Here is a 20,495-nt window from a genome sequence, read left to right as displayed (position 1 = left end):
GAAGAAGAGTTGTTCTTGTCGAAAATTTGACTTGGTGAAAATATCATGCGAACATGCAATGGCAGCTTTGCGAGCAAAGTATGGCGATGGAGAAATTTATGGTAACTCCATATACGACTACTCTTCTCCAATTTATAAAGCTGAAAGTTAACTCCTCGCATACTCGAAAGCAATTAATGTTGTCTCTCCGAAGGCCGAATGGACCGAGCAATTCTAGAGCATCTTGGAATGGATGGCAACGACTACGTCACCCTCCACCATCCCCATAATTTAGTTTACTTTGTATTTTAATTTATGTTTTTAAGTTTTTTTTATTTGTTCATTGCTGAAGAAGCTTTCTTGTAGGATCTTGTTAGAAGAAAGCTTCTTCTATTTTTCCCTTTTTGTTGTAAATATTATTATGTAATATAATGAACAAGTTTAATATAAGTATGTTTCAGTTTGTTTTAACATTGTGTTTACCATCTTTGTTGTGATCCCTTATTTTTTTATGTGGCGGTTATTCTTCTGTACAGACAAAAACTCGAATCAAATATGTATGCCTTGTTCAAATTACAGTTCTGTAGCTTAGCTTGAATAATTTCCGAAAGAGTAATATATAGTCTATCATCAATCGTATACTCAGTCCTTCCTCGACTAGACATATCATTCGATCGTAGACCATGTTAATCAATGGGTTATTAGTTAAATTAAAACAGATAATAACATATTTTGGAGTTGGTGGAAGAAAATAATTTAATTAAAAAAGATTTAAACAGATCATCACGTGTTTTGTGGCTGGTGGAAACAAACAACTAAATTAAAAATGATTTAAATAGATAATTACATATTTTTTAAATAGATAATCACATGTTTTATGGTTGGTGGAAGAAAATAATTAAATTAAAAATAATTTAAATAGATAATGATATGTTTTGGGGCTGGTGGAAAAAAGTAATTTAATTAAAGAAGATTTAAATATATAATCTTGGAGTGCTGGTGACATTTAATAGACCGTTGTAGATCATGGCCTATGTCAGCCATCGATTAGTCTGGTCTACCGTAGACTTACACCTTTAGTAGTGCATCGATTGATATCATGATTATGCGTAGACCATGGTGATCTATGTACATTGTTATAGACCATCACTTAGATGCAGTTAAAAAATGAATAAATTAATTAAAAATAAATGTAGTGTGGATTTCTACACATGTAAAGGAGTGTAAATAAGTCACATAATCATATTAGAGCTTAAACAAATTAGGGGGGTGAATTAAGGAGTGTGTGGATGGGTAGTGGTTGAATGTTCAATATCGTAAGAGTAATGTTTGTCAAAGCACAAGTATGTTTTGAGGATATGTATTGTATTTGATGACAACAAATTCCACATACTCCTTCCATCACCATCCCTAAATCAAAAGTGTGTGGAATTGATAGTGGTAGAACAGACATCATCCTCAATACATACTTGTGCTTTGACAAACATTACTCTTAGGATATTGAACATTCAGCCACTACCCATCCACACGCTCCTTAATTCACTCCCCTAATTTATTTAGGCTTTAATATGATTATGTGACTTGTTTACACTCCTCCACATATGTAGAAATCCACATTTCATTTATTTTTAATTTATTTATTCATTTTTCAACTACGTTCAAGTGATGGTCTATAACAGTGTACATAGATCACCGTGGTCTACGCATAATCATGATATCAATCGATGCACCACTAAAGATGTAAGTCTGCGGTAGACCAAACTAATTGATGGTTGACATAGGCCATGATCTACGACGGTCTATTAAGTGTCACCACCACTCCAAGATTATATATTTAAATTTTTTTTAATTCAATTACTTTCTTCCACCAGCCCCAAAACATGTCATTGTCTATTTAAATTATTTTTAATTTAATTATTTTCTTCCACCAACCACAAAACATGTGATTATATTTTAAATCATTTTTAATTTATTTATTTATTTATTAACTACATCCAAGTGATGGTCTATAGAAGTGTACATACATCACCGTAGTCTACGCATAACCAGGATATCAATCGATGCACTACTAAAGGTGTAAGTCTATGGTAGCTCTGACAAATCGATGACTGACATAGACCATGATCTACGACGGCCTGTTAAGTGTCACCACCAGTTCAAAAAAAATTACTTTTTCAACGGTAATAAACGACTAGTTTTTGTAAGCCATCAGTGTTAACACACTTCGTTTTTACTTCATATATAAGGTGTCCATCCCTCATTATTTTATTTCATTCACTTTGTTTTGTTTTTATAAATTCTACAATGTTGCAGGTATCTCAAACATCCAATTCTAAAAATATTCTAATTTGTCATTGTGGGAATGCGGCTGTCTTGAGGACGTCACACACAAATTCAAATTCAGGTCGCAAATTTTATAATTGTGCAACTGCGAAGGTGAACTCTGTGTGTTTTTTAAAAGAAGTTAAGTTAATCGTTATGTAATTATTATTTTTTTCCTAGGATAATGGCGCATGCTCGTTTTTTAAATGGTTTGATGAACTATCTCCTACAACCAGTCCATCACTGTTGAGTCCGGGACTCGAGACATCAAATTTTCAAGGCTTGACAAAATTTAATCTACTACAAAAGCTCTAACAATGCGAAGAAAATAAAGATTTTCTCATGACTTTGTTCAAAGAAGCCGAACAATAGAGGGATCACTTTAAAATATTGCTACATAACACCCAAATAGAGAGGGATTAACTAAAACAAAAATTGATTTTGGCCGAAGAAAGTGAGAATGTCCTAAAAATGATGTTATGTGCTATAATGCAAGTATTCGTTCTTTGGAAAAGTGTAACATGGATGTAGTGATATTGAATAAATATTAATAGTTTTATTTTTCTATAATATTAATACTATTTTTGATAAAATCATAGTCGATTAAACAACATGTCAACTTAAATTCGACCAGTAGGGTAATGATAGACTATGCATACGGTATATGAAATATTAAGTATGCATTCTATGATATCAAGCATACAATGTACCAACTATGAGCTCACCATGCATGTTCAAATTCCATGCCACAAATCAGTTTGACAGAAATAGATTCAGTGCAGAATCATAACAAGTTTCATAAAATAAAAGAATAATTGTCATATCCTACCACCAGATCCTACAACCTTCATATTTGTGGAATAAAAAAATTGTCATATCATAACAACCATGATTCAACAACACATTAAACGGCTTAGGATTCAAATGTCTTTTTCCCTAAGTTCCTCATCAACACAAGTGTTACTATTGATTTTGATCAACAATGTCCATGACCGCATCTTTTTGATCAGTTTCAGCTCCTTTTTCTCAACAGTTGTAGCTGCTTCTTCATTCTCATCTTTTTCTCCTTCTTTTTTAGCATATGCAGCAGCTAGTGCTTCTTCAATTTCCTTTTCTTCCACACTTTCTTCTCTTTCTTCACCTGCAGCAGCTGTTTCTTCCTCAGCTTCTTCTTTTCGTTCACCTGCTGCTTCTTTCTCAACTTTTTCTTTGTCAGCTTTGTCAGCTTCTTCTTCAACAGTTTTTCTTTTCCGTCGCCTTCTTGTTCATCTGCTGATGCTTCTTCTTTTGCTTCTGCAGCTGCTACTTTTCCACCTTCTTCTTGGCTCTTATCTTTTTCATTATCCTTCTTTTTTCTTTTTTTTCCTCTTCTGCCACAACAGCGGCCAACTCATCCATTTTGCTCTTTTTTTCTTCTTCTTCATTCCTCTCCCATTCACAAAGGTCCACATGCACTGTATCATCATATTACAAAGTGTTACTTATATTTAAAGCTGAAAATTTATTGACAACATCAATTTTTGAATAAAGTTACCTCGCTCGTATTGTCGTTCATCCTTTTCCTTTTTCTTCATTCTTTTCTCTCTGATATAGGCAGTAATATCCAACACCGCTTCCTCGAGCGCAGCAACACGCTTATAAAGATCCCTGGGGGATGAGGTTCCCGCTGCATCTTTGGAGGTGCTCGGAGAATCATCATCACCAATGCATACTCCAACGAGGTTACCACCCAAATCCCCATCATCATCACTGTCCTCATTTGAAGTAAAGACAGCCACCCCTTCTAACTCTTTCTTCAATCCATTGAGGACGTTATTCTTCACCTCGTTCGTATATGACTCAAACGTAATCGTGTAATCCATCTTCGTTTCACGAACAGTAGGGATGATGTACGGGTGGACGTTCTACAAAATATCAATTAACAATTACATAACATTCCATACAACGGTAATATTATTGCATAATACGAAATAAGTTCATAGCTCGGTAATTTTTCCTTTATACTTGAATGGGTCGCCTTCGATTATCTTGTCAAGTGTTCCACTGAAGGGTTTATGGTAGATACTATGAATGCCAAGGGAAATCCGAATAGAGCATAGGATGTCTTCTGCTTTTCATCAAATACTTCCTTCTGCTTCTTCAGTTCACTTTTCTTCTTTAGATAGTCCATGGTCAGTTGAAATGTCTCTTTCCCCCATGGATATTTCACAAAGAAACTCAACGAATCAACCATTCTAATCAGTTTTGTGTCGACAAACTTCATCGAATCTTTTGCAAGCAATATAGTGTGCAAGAACCACAGTAGAAAGTACTTAAACTTCTGGTTTTCGTTCAGCTTATTCCCTCTGATTAGATGTAACAAGTTGGCCACCGTAATGTTTTTGTTTTTCGCACCTTAAAATAAAAATTATCCCCATTTGCTAACACCTTCTTCATTTTTTTATTCATTGGGGTATGATGAGCAGTTCAGCCCCGTGATCAAACAAAACTCTTTCAAGACAAAATAGGCAGGCTTGTTGTTAATGCAGAACCACGTCTCATGATGTATCTTATTGATCCTGATGCTTATCAACAACAAATAATGGACCAACTGCCCATTGAACTTGAAATGTTCTGGCAGGTTTCTCAGGTGTCCAAAACAGGACCGCTTGAATCTTTTCTTCAGTTCTTGGTTGACAAGAACTTGCTTAAATTCTCGATAAGCAGCCATTCTTGATCTGACCGATATCTTTGCCGAGAGAGATCCATTCTCGTCAATTATCATTCAAAGGTCATATCGCTCCACGGAAATGCACCTTGAAAGATATGGCACAGACAAGAAATCATTATCCCCATCATCACTATTACTCCCACTTCCCTTGCTCTCTTCACTGTTACCACCGACACTCCGCTTGGCAACATCTTTACTAGAATCGACGTAGTCGCTTATCTCCTTTAAATCCGAATCTGATTCGGACACCGACTCTTTAATTTTCTTCCTTTTTGAGACATTTTCAATTGCCTCAGTTCTTCTTTTTCTACTGCTACCAGTGGTACTGGCTTTGCGTTTAGGAATGATATTTTTTTTTACACATTTTCAACACAATCTATACCTGAAGAACAAATCTCCAATTTTCAGTTCATATACCACAAATCTATCAACAGAAATAACCTAATGCTTAAATGAAAACCCCCCAAAAAGTTAACAAATACTCCACCATTAAATAGTTCACTACACAAACATACAATAACTGAACCTAAATCCATCATGCAATATCAAAACATAACAATTGCTAAAAATCAAACTAGTGCACCTAATCAAACTAATTAGCTATTAATATTTCAATTTTCACTATTTCAACAATCATGTTTTAAAAGAATTTCATACATCTTAAAATTGATTTCAATCTAGGGCATTCTCATTTCATAGACCACGGGTCTACGGACAGAAACAGGTCGTTGTTCAAATCAAAATGCCAAAATAACTCTTCAAACAATAATTATCCCACCATTCAACACTTCGTTACTTAGAAAAACCACGACTAAACCAAAACATCAAAATCGAAAAAAAAAAATCCTACATCACTATCAATCGATTAGCAAAAAAAATCGTTTAAATGGATCTAGAAATGATCGAAACTTGATTTTAACTAACCTTGCGAAGCGACAACGACCCCTTAGCAGCTGAAGACGAACACGAAATGAAAATGACATTTTTGGGAGAAGTAGTTTTAAAAGAGGGTGGGTTTTTTTAATATTGGAATAAGTGGAGGGTGTTAGGTGTATTATATTAAATTTGTAAAGTTGTAAAAATAATGAATTGGTCCCTTGGCCCACGTGTGGGCCCCACTTTTTACACCCTAAATCTAAAAAATAAATCAAAAAGGTTATTAAGTAGGTATTTGACAAATTAATTTTGAAGGGTTCTTTTTTTGCCAATTATTCCCTGGTAAGTTTCTCTCAATTCTTGGTCGAACCTATTTTTTCCCAGGGCCTATCCATCCAAAATTGTTCTCCCTGAATCCTGATTGATCAAACTAATAAAGTAGTTCTAGGGAAATATAATAGAAATGTTCATGCGGTAGAAAATAATAATTCCAAAATGTTTATTTGAAAAAACTATCATAATTCATACTCAAATAGATAAAATTAATTACAAAATATCCGGCAGGTAATTCAACAAATTACCTTACTGTATGAAATATAACAATGTATATGCTATACGTAATGTATAAAATTAATTGTATACTCCAAATTCCCAAAATTGTGTCGTAAAAAATTACGCTATATGTTTTATTTTTAAGTGCTAATTTTTTAAATGGTATATATAGGGTGGATGGTCTCTCTCTCACTCTCTCTCTATATATATATAACTATCTATAATAAGTGGGGACACGTCTTCGACATGCCTGCTTGTGCTGCCTGCTTTAGTCTTAATTTTACTATATTAGCCCTAATTAATTACTATAGGTTATTTAAGTATTAAAATTTATAATATTTAATAAAAAATATAGAATAGACATAAAATAATAAATTAATATTTAATTTTTTAAATTAACTTGATGTCTATGAGACCCATTTATGCTTTTTCACAAGTATTTTTTTATAGTAATTTTATTATATCACTTCTAATTAGTTGTTATAAGTCATTTAAGACATGTCTTCTTCGCTGCTTAATCGTGATTTTATTATATCAACCCTAATTAATTACTAGAGGATATTTAAGTATAAAAAATTTATAATATTTAATAAAAATATAAAATAGACATAAAATAATAAATTAATATTTAATTTTTTAAATTAACTTGATGTCTTATATGAGGCTCATTTATGCTTTTTTCCACAAGTATTTTTTCATAGTGATTTTATTATATCACTTTTAGTTAATTGTTATAAGTCATTTAAGACATGTCTTCTTCGCTTCTTCAATCGTGATTTTATTATATGACCCCTAATTAATTATTATGGCCGCATTAGAAAATTAATAATAATTCATAAATGGACACAAAATGATATGTCAACATAAAACATTTGATTGATAGTCGAAATTATATTAGTGCCACCTACGTTGACTTTCGAAATTATATCAGTGTCACTTAAATTGGAATAGAAGAAAAAGTATTACAAATCACAATAATATTTGATCGACTATTGAAATTATAGAGTGCCATATAGGTTGATTTTCGAAATTATATCAGTCACTTTAATTGGAATAGAAGAAAAAGTATTATAAATCACAATAAAACATTTAATTGACTATCGAAATTATATTGGTGTCACATAGGTTGGTTTTCAAAATTATATCAATGTCACTTAAATTAGAATAGAAGAAAAAGTATTACAAATCACAATAATTAAAAAATAAAATTACTTTAATAATTAATTATCTAAATTATAGTATTTATGTCTCATAAATTGAGACAAAAAAATATATATTGGGCTCGTGATAGCACGGGGCCTTCGATGTCTAGTATATATATATATATATATATATACCAGTTTAGGTGTACGCGCCTTGCGCGTGTACCTTATTTTAATGAGTTCAAATATTACAATAAATAGGATATTTATTTAAATAATAAGATGAATATAATAATTAAATTTAATATCTTTTGAGTATGTAAAGATGGAGACTTTATTTATTAAACCTAACATTTACCAAAAATATTTTTAAACATCGATCAGCATTCATCTGCCATCTGTAAATTGCAAAAAATAATACAATGATAGATACATCAAAATAATGCAATTAAATCTAATCTCTGCACACAAAATTTCTTTCAAAGTCACCCGACACTCATCTACCACCTGTAAATAATAACAAAATAATACGATAATAGAGATATCAAAATAATACAACTAAACATAACATTTATATAAGAAAATTTCTCAAAGCCGACCAACATTTATCTATCACCTGTAAATTGCAACAAAATTAAACGACAAAAATGATATCAAAATAATACAATTAAACTTAAATTCTACACACAAAAATTTCTCTAAGCCAATCAAAATTCATCTACGAACTGTAAACTAACACAAAATAACAAATTAATAGAAATATTACAACAATATAATTAAACCTAACCTTTACCTACAAAAAATTTCAAAGCCGACTGACATTCATCTAGCATTTGTAAATTAAAATAAAATAATAAGATAATAAAGATATCAAAACAATACAAGTAAACATAACCTTTACACAAGAAATTTTTCAAAACCAACCAACAGCCTGTAAACTATAAAAAATAAATAATATAATAGTGATTACAAAGCTTCGATTTTGATCCAACTAATTTTTGTCTGAGCGAAAATTTTGACCCTAAAGAATAATTCTGAATAAAAAAAGAGAAGATGTATATATACACACATGTTGAATTCTATTATGCTGACAAAAACAGTGAAGAAGTTGGGGGTTAGAAAATCAAGAATCCACTAATCTAGACATGCAATCGAATCAAGTTAGATGAGCATCAATCATATTCTCTCAATAGGCAAATCGATTTGTTCTTGAGTTTAACGTACATCTCAATATTCATAGAAGTATTTCTTTAATATAGTGCTATTTTAGGAGTATTTTTCTAATTGAACAGTAGAAAGAAAAATATTAATTATTTCTCTTACCATATATTTAAGGAGTCCCATATAATTTAGGAAGTCTAGTAGAAAGAAATATATACCTACCATATATTTTAGGAATCCCCATATATTTTAGGAAGTCTAGTTAATATAATAAAAAATAATTAAATAATAAATTAAAAAAATATTGAAAAGATAGTTTTGTCTAAAGGAGAGTCTTTTAATGAGGGTCAAAAAGTTCAAATTACTTTTCTAAGGGTATTTACACTTTTAATATATTATAATATTATAGTGTAATAATTTTATATATATATGTATGTATGTATGTATGTACCCTATTTATTAGGGGGGTCAGTCAGGGGATCAATTACCTACCAACACAGTTAGCTCATCGCATCAGACTTATCTAGTGTAAATGTGCTCTTTACATTTCCTGTTTGGTTTGAAAGTTATTGTACAACACTGCGTTTACACCGTGTTAAGGTGTTACCGGGAGGTTATGACGATGTGCATGGAGGTTTTGGTTTCGGCGATAGAAATGGTGAGGGGGTTGCTCTGTTGGATTTTGCGAGGGCTTTGGGGCTGGTGGTAATGAATTCGAGCTTTTCGAAGAAGGAGGATCATCTGATTACCTTCCGAAGCGCATTAACCAAGACTCAGATTGACTTTCTACTGCTTAGGAAAGGGGATAGGGTTTTGTGTAAGGACTGTAAAGTCTTTCCAAGTGAGCACCTTTCGACCCAGCACAGATTTTTGGTGATGGAATTGATTATTAAGAGGAGTAGAAAAAGTAGGGTCGGAGAGGGTCGACCCAGAATTAGATAGGGTAGCTTAACGTCGGTTAGTGCGTAAGAGATAGGGGAGAAGTTGGCGGGAATGGGGGTGTGGGAGTACAGGGGGACATGGATGATATATGGGATAAGGCTGCCAGTTGCATCATGGAGATGGATAGAGAGGTGTTGGGTGTTTCGAGGGGTCGGGCAGGTCGTCATATGGGGGACTGGTGGTGGAATGAAGAAGTTAATAAGAAAGTGGAGATTAAAAAGGGGGCATATGTTACGTTGATTGAGATTAAAGATGAAGAGGAGAAATGGGTGAGTGGGGAGGTTTACAAAGTAGCAAGGAAAGAGGCTAAATTAGCAGTTATGGTTGCTAAGACAACATCGTTTTAAGGCTTGTATGCGGAGTTAGAAGAGAAAGAAGAGGAAAGAAGTTGTATAGGCTGGATAAGGCTAGGGAGAGGAAGGTTCATGACCTAGATCAAGTGAAGTGCATTAAAGGGGAGGATGGTAGAGTTATGTTCACATTAAGAAGATGTGGCAGGAGTATTTTCATGGACTTTTGAATGAGAAGAGGAACAGAGGCATTGAGTTAGAGGAGCTAGAGCGCCCAGAGAGGAGTCGTGACTTCAGTTACTGTAGATGTTTTAAGGTTGATGAGGTCAAATAGGCTATCTGTAGGATACAGAGGGGTAGGGCAACGGGGCCTGACGAGATACCGATAGATTTTTGGAAGTATACTGGTGTAGCAGGTTTAATGTGGATGACTGATTTGTTTAATGACATTTTTAAGACTACGAGAATGCCTGAGGCTTGCAGATGGAGTACGATGATTCCGTTATATAAAAACAATGGTGAGATTCAGAGTTGCAACAACTATCGAGGTATTAATTTGATTTAGGAGAGGGTGGTTGAGCGACGACTGAGGAGGGTCGTGTTTATTTTAGAGAATCAATTTGATTTTATGCTTAGTCACTCAACGACAGAGATAATCCACCTGGTGAAGAGATTGGTGGAGCAGTATAGGGAGAGGAAGAGGGATTTGCACATGGTGGTCATCGACCTAGAGAAAACGTATGACAAAGTGTAAACCCTGCGAAACTTCTAAGTTTAATTCAGTCCTTTAAGCTTGTCAAGGGGTCCCAAACTTAGAAAATTCTAACCAAGTTCCAAGACTTAGCCTATTTTGGCCTTCGAAAATTGGCAATCTCATCTCGCCATCTTAATGTCCTTTAATGGCCCGTATTTTCATTAATTCATGATCAGAAAGGTCAATAGGTGTTTTCGTACAAGTTTTGGATTTTTCAGAACATGTTTAGATCATGTTCGGAGTCCTAAAATAGTGGACCAATGCGATCTTGGTGTGCCGCGTCGCCAATCGCGTTGGTCAACAATTGTGCAAGTTTCGAGAGCCAAAACTTTTGACGCTCGACGCGATCATGGCGTTATGCGTCGAGTATCGTGTCACAGTTATCAACGCACCGTGTCGCTTGTAGCGTCGACACCCAGTTTTTAGTCCTTAAATGATCGCATCCTCAAGGGCAAAAGGGTTAATTCTTCACCCTTATATAATTCACAAACACGTAATTCAGCCCTATTTCACCCAAATTATAGTGGTTTCTCTCTCAAATTCATCAAGAACAAGCTTAGGGTTACCAATTGAGGATCCAATTTCAAGAATTTCACCATTTGATTTCAAGAATCTTCCATCCAAGTTATGCATAGTGTTGATTTATGGACTTCTTTCATTCATAAAGCTCAAGAACCCTATTTCAAATTATAAATCATGATATTTATGTTGTGGGTTGTTTTGTAACCATGTTTATCTTGTTGTACGATTCCCAAGTTGGAATCTTTACGTGTTTTTCATGAAACTACGTTAGCATGCAAGTTGAAATCCATGAATTGAGTTGTTTATGATGTGTAATTTGATGATTACACCTATGCCATATGTTGTGCATGTATGGTGTTTGATAAAATGCCTAAGAGGATAGAAATTATGTATTATAGCCCCATTGTAACCCATATAATAAATGCATGTCTTACCCTTATTTTCAAATAACTCACATGCTATTGATGTGCAATATAGATGTTTGTTGGAATGCTCATGATGTTAGAGTATGAAATTATGATACTTATTATATGCATTCCTACCATGTAAAAATTTATGATAACCATGTGCTACATAAAATCTCCAACTTATTATATTGTGAATTGATGATGTTGGTCATGTATTCAAGAACATCATGCCTTATCAGTTTCTTTTTATCAAGTCCTGGGGTAACATGTACCCGACAACTTAGCTGTGTGTCTAGAGCCAGTGTCATGTTTTCACGATACTCTCAGTCAAGCCATGTCAATAGAACTCAGTTAGTCGTGTGACTTAGGAAAGCTCAGTAATTCAATAATCTCAGTAGTATTCCGTCAGTCAACAGACTTCAGTTAACTCAGTCCAGTTCAGCTCAGTTAATCATGTTCAGTGTCTATTCAGATGGGAGTAGGATTTAGCAATGAGTGAACCCAAGGATAGGAACTCACCTGCCAGTAAAGGGTGTGATTCTTAGAAGCAATCCTTACATTCTAGAACTACGTAACCAGCATAGGTTGAGACATCTAACCTGCCAGTTGAGGGTAGATGAGGTGGTTTACCTACTAGTTGAGGATTCCCACCATTCTCATTTGAGTACCTGCCAGTTGAGGGTCACTCACAGCTTATCCTTATCGGTGGCGCGGTATTGACACCCTTCCAATTGGGGATACACATTTGACCCCAACTCTGCTATATTGCTTTATTTGGGGCATGTCGGTTAGATGACTACTTCCCACAGTTACAGTTTCAGTCTCAGTCTCAGTAATAAAACTCAAATAATTCTATAGAATTTAGGACTATATACAGTCAATTCAGAACAGTACGAAACTCAGTTAGTTCCATCAGAACCTAGACTGTCAGATACAGTCGCTCAGTATCAGTTATTAGTAACTTATGTTATCAGTATTTAGACTCAGTAGTCAGTATCATCACAAATTCAGTTACAGTAATTTATTCATGATGTATTCTCGCGTTCATGTTATATAGTCAGTTAGCATTGTTCATGCATTTGAACCCTCTGCATTTAGCATGCCTCGCATCCATACCAGTGCATTCAATCGTACTGACGCATTTGCGCTATGGTGTTTTATACCAAAGGTCCAGAAGCACGAGTTCCAGAGCATCAATAGCACTCTAAATTTTAGCAGCCAGATTTAGCAGTAAGTCTTCATCATTCGAGGACGATATTATTATTTATTTCACTATTTTAATTTAGCTTTCAGTAGATGGAGTTAGTTGGGGACATGTCCCATCAACTCCTTATTCAAACAGTTCAGATAGTTAGAGGATTTTCAGACTACAGTATATTCAGACGGTTTATTTCAGACCATGTTTTGGTGTTGATATACCGTACTCTCAGATATTATGTTTTATCTATTTTGAATCTTACAGCATGTTTCAATCTATTATTTCTGCATTTTTACATGATGTTATACAGTATACAGGTACAACTATAAGTCATGGGTTAGTTTGTGGTCCTTCGGGTCATGAGCACCATGTAATGTTTCGGGTACCAGATTTGGGGCGTTACACAAAGTCCCTAGGGAGGTTCTTTAGAGATACTTGGATAAGGGAGGGGTGCCGGTGGCATACATCAGAGCTATTAATGACATGTACGATGGAGGGAAGACCCGGGTGAGGACAGCAGAAGGAGACTCAGGGCATTTTTGGGTTAAGACAGGGTTGGATCAGGGATCAAATCTTAGCTCATTTTTGTTTGCTTTGGTGATGGACGTGTTGACGCGGAGTATTCAAGGTGAGGTGCCTTGGTGTATGTTATTTGCGGATGATGTAGTGTTGATTGATAAGACACGGGAAGGTGTGAATGAAAGACTGGAGGCTTGGAGGAAAATCCTTGAATCTAAGGGGTTTAGGTTGAGTAGGTCCAAGACAGAATATGTGGAATGCAAGTTGAGTGACTCGAGTCAAAAGGACGAAGTGGTGGTGAGGTCGGACTCCCAGAATATTTGTAAGGGGGATAGTTTTAAGTATCTTGGGTCTATAATTTAATGGAATGGCGAGATTGATAAGAATGCATCTAAACGTACTAGGTCAGGTTGGATGAAGTGGAGGCTCACCACGGGAGTGTTGTATGATAAGAAGGTGCCCCTTAAGCTTAAAGGCAAATTCTACAAAGTGGCAGTCTGGCCGGCCATGCTATATGGAGAGGAGTGTTGGCCAGTCAAGAACACCCATATTTGACGATTGAAGGAGGAAAAAATAAGAATATTACGTCAGATATGTGGACTTACTAGAGGGGATAAAGTTAGGAATGAGACTATCAGGGAGAAGATGGGGTGGCTTCGGTGGAGGATAAGTTGTGAGAAGGAAGACTGAGATGGTTTGGGCATGTGATGAGGAGGGAAACGGATGTCCTAGTTCGTAGGTGCGAGAGGTTAGCTTTGGATGGCTTTAGAAGGAGTAGAGATAGGCCAAAAAAAATACTAGAGAGAGGTGATTAGACATGGCATGGAGAGCTTCAACTTACTGAGGACATGACCCTAGATAGAAAGGTGTTGTGGTCACGGGTAAGGGTAAAAGGCTAGTGTCAATGTGTGGGTTGTAGCAAGATGTTACTAGAGCTCTTGTGTAGCCGGGTTAGTAAGCATAGAACTGTGTCCATTAGTAGGAGCCCCTAGTCAGTAGGGTTTGTGTGTGGTGGTGTCTTTCGTCTGTGGGTGTGTGTTACAACAAGGTGGGTGTCCTATCTCTTATTTCTTATTTCGAATTACTCATATTTCTCTTATTTCGTATATCTGTGATATCTATTTTATTATTCCTTATTCCTTATTTATGTTATGTCATCTATCCTGCTTCATGTTTCACTACGACTTTGTGTACTATTCTCTAGCCTGAGCCGAGGGTCTATCGGAAACAACCTTTCTACTTCTTCGGAGGTAGTGGTATGGACTGCGTACATTTTACCCTCCCCAGGCCTCTTTTTGTGAGAATACACTGGGTCTGTTGTTGTTGTTGTTGTTGTATTTACACCATGCACACCCGAAAAGTAGGAGTAGCGGTCTAAAAAATATTATATCATATCAAGATAGAACACTTAGAAATGTATATAAAACAATTAACAAAAATAGGCTTGTGAATTAGTACAACGGTCGAAATTAGCTATTTAACTTGCACACATTATGCTAGTATACGTAAAAAGAATTTTAATTTATCAGAGTATTTAACATGTTCCGATGTTGTAGCTGATTTTCGAGGTTATAATAAGAGGATCTTTCAAAAATAGCTACATTTTACTGGAAAACTAGTCATTCATAGCCATATTTTACATAATTACCATTTATAGTCGTTGTATTCAATTTACGCCCGTTGTATTCGATTTTATCAATAGTTTGTATTCATATAAAATATAGATACAGTACCATTTAGCTGATGTATTCGATTCACAGCCGTTGTATTCACTTTTATTTAGTGGTCTGTATTCATAAAAACATAAATACACTACATATTTAGTCTTGCCAAAAACACTACCATTTTTTTATCTTTTTATTTTTTTATATTTTTGCTTTTGTGTGTTTTCCTCATTTTTTCTTCGTCTTTTTTCTAAATTTTCCTATTTTTATTTTTTTATATATATTTTTCTCTCTCTCCTGTCTCTCTTTCTTTTTATTTTCTTTTTTGTACTTATTTTTTCATCATTTTTTGTTCTATTTTATATTTTTTGTATTTTTAAAAAATATAACTACTTGAGCAGAGGTCATTGATGATAACGTAAAAACCATAATTGTTTATCTATTTGTAGTCACATCATCATTTATATTTTTGTATTCATTGATACAACTATATTTGTATTTGTATTTTAAAGTTCGCGCTTATATTTGTATTTTATAGTTCGCGTTTATATTTGTATTTTATAGTTCGCACTTATATTTGTATTTTTTAGTTCGCACCATCATTTATATTTTATATAATTCGCACTTGTATTTTAAAGAACTGTTTTGTATTTGTATTTTATAATTGACTGTATATTATATTGGATTATATTTGTATTATGATTTTATTGTGTTTGTATATTTAGATTATATTTGTATTTGTATTCTATTTTCGTCGATATCTTTTTATTTTTAAAGAATTATTTTGTATTTGTATTTGTAAGTTGATTGTATATTATATTAAGCCGTGATTATGTTCAATGTATCATTTGTATTTGTATACAAACAAGTAAATGCATTAATTGTATTTTCTTGATTCTAAAATATATAAATATACAATGTATCATTTGATACAAATGTACCATTTTGTATTTGTATGTCAAAATTATTATTCGTATTTGTAAATAAATAAATATCACTTGATAAAACTACAATTACAAACAAATGAAACCAATGATTTTAAAAATACAAATATATATTGTATTTTTATAAAAAAAATTGAATTGTATTTATTTGTATCAATAACTACAACTCGTATAAATAAATACAAATAAATATTCGTAAAAATAAAATCAATCGTTCTTTTTCAATAATTAAAAAATGCAAATGATAGTTCACACTTGTATCTATATGATATAGTTCGCATTTGTATTTGTATTTTATAGTTTTCACTTGTATTTGTATGTTATAATTCGTCTTTGTACTTATATGTTATAGTTCGCACTTGTATTTATGTTTGCTAGTTCGCACAAATAAAAAGAAGGAGAAAAATAAAAAAAGAAAAAAAAATGTGAGAAAAAGAAGAAAAAATACAAAAAAAAAAAAAAAGAAGAGTAATAGAAAATAGAGAAAAAACAAAAGAAAAAAATAGAAGGGGAACAAATAAAAAGGAAAAGAAGAAAAAGAAAAGAAAAAGACAAAATGAAAAAAAGACAACGAAAAAGAAAGAAGAAAGAGAAAACAAAAAAAAGGACAAGAAAAAATGAAGAAAAAATAAGAAAAAAAAGGGTAATATAAAATAGAGAAAAAAGCAAAAAAAAAAAAAAAAGGAGAAAAAAAAAAAAGGAAAAAAAAAAGAAAAAGAAAAAAAATACAAAAGAAAAAAAAGAAAACGAAAAAAAAAAAAAAAAAAAAAAAAAAAAAAAAAAAAAAAAACTGAAAAAGGAAAAAAAGGAAAGTAATAGATAATAGAGAAAAAAAATACATGAGAGAGGTTATGAATGTAATTATGAAAAATTAATAGGCAAGAAGAGACTATTAATTATAATTAATTAAAATTAGGCTAAATAAGATAATTAGGAGTTAATATTGGCGAAATTACATAATTATCCCTTATAATAATTTATTTGTTGTTATGAATTATTTCTTGATGACTTAATTAATAGTGTGTAAAAAAATAGTATATTGTCCGTATATAGATTTAAACTAGAAAAGACAACCCGCACCCCATAGTGCCAACAGTTGTAAAACATGAACATGAATCAAATAAAGGAGTCAAAATACTCATATAAAAAGTGATTGGATTAAATTAAACAACATGCAAGGGTCCATATGAATATCAATGTAGACAAAATATTTCCCCTTGATTAACAAGTCACTAGATCTGCACCATTGGATAATTATCCAACTGAGCTAGTAAGATAACATCCAACAGATATAGCAAATAGTACTGGGTTTTATTTTCATTAACACGTGAATTAAGCATTATTCATGATTTTATTTACTCTTAGACATCACTGGGAAGTTCCAACTTGGAATCAAAGGCCAGTTGTTGTTCTTCAAGATCACCATAGGGACGTTACCTCACCAGTTACCTGGTGGATCATAATTGCAAATTATAAAATACCACCCGTCATTGCAACGTACCCTAGCACAACCAAGACGTACCGAGTTTTGCCAGACAACCTGAGTATAGTGTCCACATACTTTTCCTGGTGCACAAGTATTTGTATTATAATTGTACAATTAATTCTCATTGACCCACATTTTCACGACTCCAGCAGCATAGAGCTGAGGGTAGCCAGCAGCTAGGTTTTCGCCGTAAGGGCCAATGGAGTGCTGCATCCGGCAGTCCCCAATTCTCTGATTGGCATAACTTTGGGCAAAGGCCTCTACTTATTGTCCCATGTCATAGGGCCGGCACCAACTTCTCTACGAGCTACATTGTGAGCGTTAAGATAATCTTGGGGAGAATCTTGAGCTTGTGACGAGTGAAATATAGCAAAGGTAATTAGAAAACAAACAATTACGGAATTGGAGAGTCCCATTTTGAGTATTGATGAGAATCGAGGAATAATTTGGGTGGGTTTTATATTGGGAAGAAGAGTCGAATAGTCTACAATTTGTGAAAGGGAACTGAATATAATTGAGAATTTAATTTCTCTCAGTTTCAATTTGTAGTAATTTCCTTAATAATTTGTTTTAAAAACTTGTCTCTTTTTTTTTAACAACTTTTAAATTTTTTCTAATTTTTATATGATATTTTTAAGATCACAAGGTCAAAATACATTTTAATACATTATTCATATTTCTAGTTTAACATTATAAAATTAAAATTTTCTTTTTATTTTTTTAAATTTTATATCAAATTAAAATTAGATAAATAAATAAATTGAAACTAAAAAATATAAAGACAAAATAGATAGACAGGCTCCTTAACTTTTTGACTTTTTCATATTGACACCTCAATTAGCTCATGTACCTATTGAACTCTTTATTCATTCATAAATAGTTATCAATTAAGCACAAATACTGACATGTCATGGCATGTGCAATACACTTTCCAATAAGAGAGTTGTACTTAATTGAAATCATTTGTGAATGAATAAGGGAGTCAATATGTACATGAACTAATTGAGATGCTAATACGAAAAAAGTCAAAAAGTTCACGGACAAAAATTCATATTTTTCCAAATATAAATGAGAAAAGACATATTTTTCCCCGATAAACTTGTCATTTAAACTCACTTCAACACTTAAACTTAACTTTCATTTATTTAACTCTCTTAACATCTTTAAAGTGAATTATTTTCACCCCTCAAGCTGACGTGGATTTTTAAAAAAAGAAAAGAAAAAAAAAGAACATTTTTTAATTTTAAAACTGATATGATCCCACTTTATATATATATATATATATAAACCCACCCCTTACCTCTCACCCCACCCTATCTTCATCTTCTTCATATCCCCCAGGCCGCCCTCACCCCCCACTCCCGTTTTCTTGTATTTCTTCTTAAAGCCCACCCCAATTTCTTTTCTCCTTCTTCTAACTCTCCATCTTCACTTCTATTATCTTCATTAATTTCTTCAAGAAAGAAAAAAAAATATGTGTGAAAAGTTATGAATTTTAATGGGTTTAGAAAATATTTTTGTAAAAAAAGATTCTTTCAATACATGATTGTTGAACTAAATTACTTAAGTGATTTTTCAAGAAAACTATTGTTGGATTTATGAGATTGCCCTTTGTATCCATCATTATTGAACCTTGAAAAAGCTTGAAGACCAAAAAAATGAGTTTGTCAAATTTGTGGGTGGTATTCAAATTGATTATTGGGGTTTTCTGATGATGGTGTGAAGTTGTACTTGAATTATGAGTTTGATTGGTATGAATTTTGCTAGTTTAATTTTGTATCCACCATTGTTAAAGCTCAAAAAAACTTGAAAACAAAAAAAAAATGAGTTCATTGAATTCATGATTGATGTCTTAATTGATTATTGGAGTTTTCTGATGATGTTGTAAAGTTGTGCCAGAAATTTGAGTTTCTTGAATTGTTGGTTTGATGAAGGAATAATTGGTGTTTCTTGAATTGGTTGTTTCTTGATTTGGTAATATGCTTTAAGTTTGAAGAAGATAGAAAATAAAGGTGCGGGAGAGGTGGGCTGATTTGAAGAAGATAGAAAGGGGGAAGGGGCTGCGTTGTAGGGAAGGGGGCGGGGTGGATGGGAGGTGTGAAGAAAAAAAAAATGGGAGGTGGGGGTGATTTTTTTATCTAATATATATATATATATAGTAAATATATATTTTTTATTTTTTATAAAAAATATATATAAAAATAAAGTGTGGGGAATTTACTTTTTTTTAGAAAAATTAAACTTCTTACGTGGCAATGACGTGTCTCTAATGTGACGTTGATGTTTAGGCGAGTGTAACATACTCTCTGTTGTAAAAGTGATATTCGATCTTGAAAGGTGAAAAAAATTCACTGTAAAAATATTAAAAGAGATAAATAATTTAAAATTAAATTTAAATACTAAAATAATTTGGAGGACAAGTTGAAGGAGGAAAAGAATATAAATTGTTAACATAGTTCATATGAATGTCATGTCATATCATGCAACTATTTGTTGAAGGGAAAACTGTCACTGGTGAGTGGTGACTAGTCATTCTCGATGATACGTGATTGCTGGAACAACTTTAATAAATCATTATTTTTCATTAGCAGCCCTTTCGTTTTATTCTTTGGACACAATATATTTTTTTTTCGCTGACTTGGTAATGAATTTTCACAAACTCATTAAAGTTGGAGGGTGTTTCGATAATTCGTTTTTTTTTTTAGTAACTTAAAGGCCAAAAGTTAAAAGTAGATAGTGATTTGTTTTTAATTTTTGACTTATTTAATATTTTTTAGTTACAAAATAAAATGCTCAAAAATATTTTTTGTTTTTGTCAAACACTTTTAAAAATAAAAAATATTTAAAGACCTAAAATACTTAAAAATAAATCAATTCAAACACCTTCTTATATATGTCTAAGCTTGGATAACATAAATCTTACATGTCATAGTTGAAGCAAGAAAACTGAACGAGTTAATACATAAAAATAATCTTAAACTTGACACCAAATTATAACTTTGACCTTAAACTTTGACAGTGCACAAA

At 32.8% G+C, this 20,495-nt stretch overlaps 1 pseudogene; it reads right to left on the bottom strand.

The window, feature by feature from the left end:
* Positions 1-17,272: 17,272 nt before the first annotated feature.
* On the bottom strand, positions 17,273-18,002 carry LOC107879927 (annotated as a pseudogene).
* Positions 18,003-20,495: the final 2,493 nt, after the last annotated feature.

The sequence above is a fragment of the Capsicum annuum genome, chromosome 8 (genome assembly GCF_002878395.1).
Source record: "Capsicum annuum cultivar UCD-10X-F1 chromosome 8, UCD10Xv1.1, whole genome shotgun sequence".
Classification (NCBI taxonomy): domain Eukaryota; kingdom Viridiplantae; phylum Streptophyta; class Magnoliopsida; order Solanales; family Solanaceae; genus Capsicum; species Capsicum annuum.
Note: the sequence above shows the minus strand (reverse complement) of the source record. Positions and strands in the feature narration are given on the sequence as shown.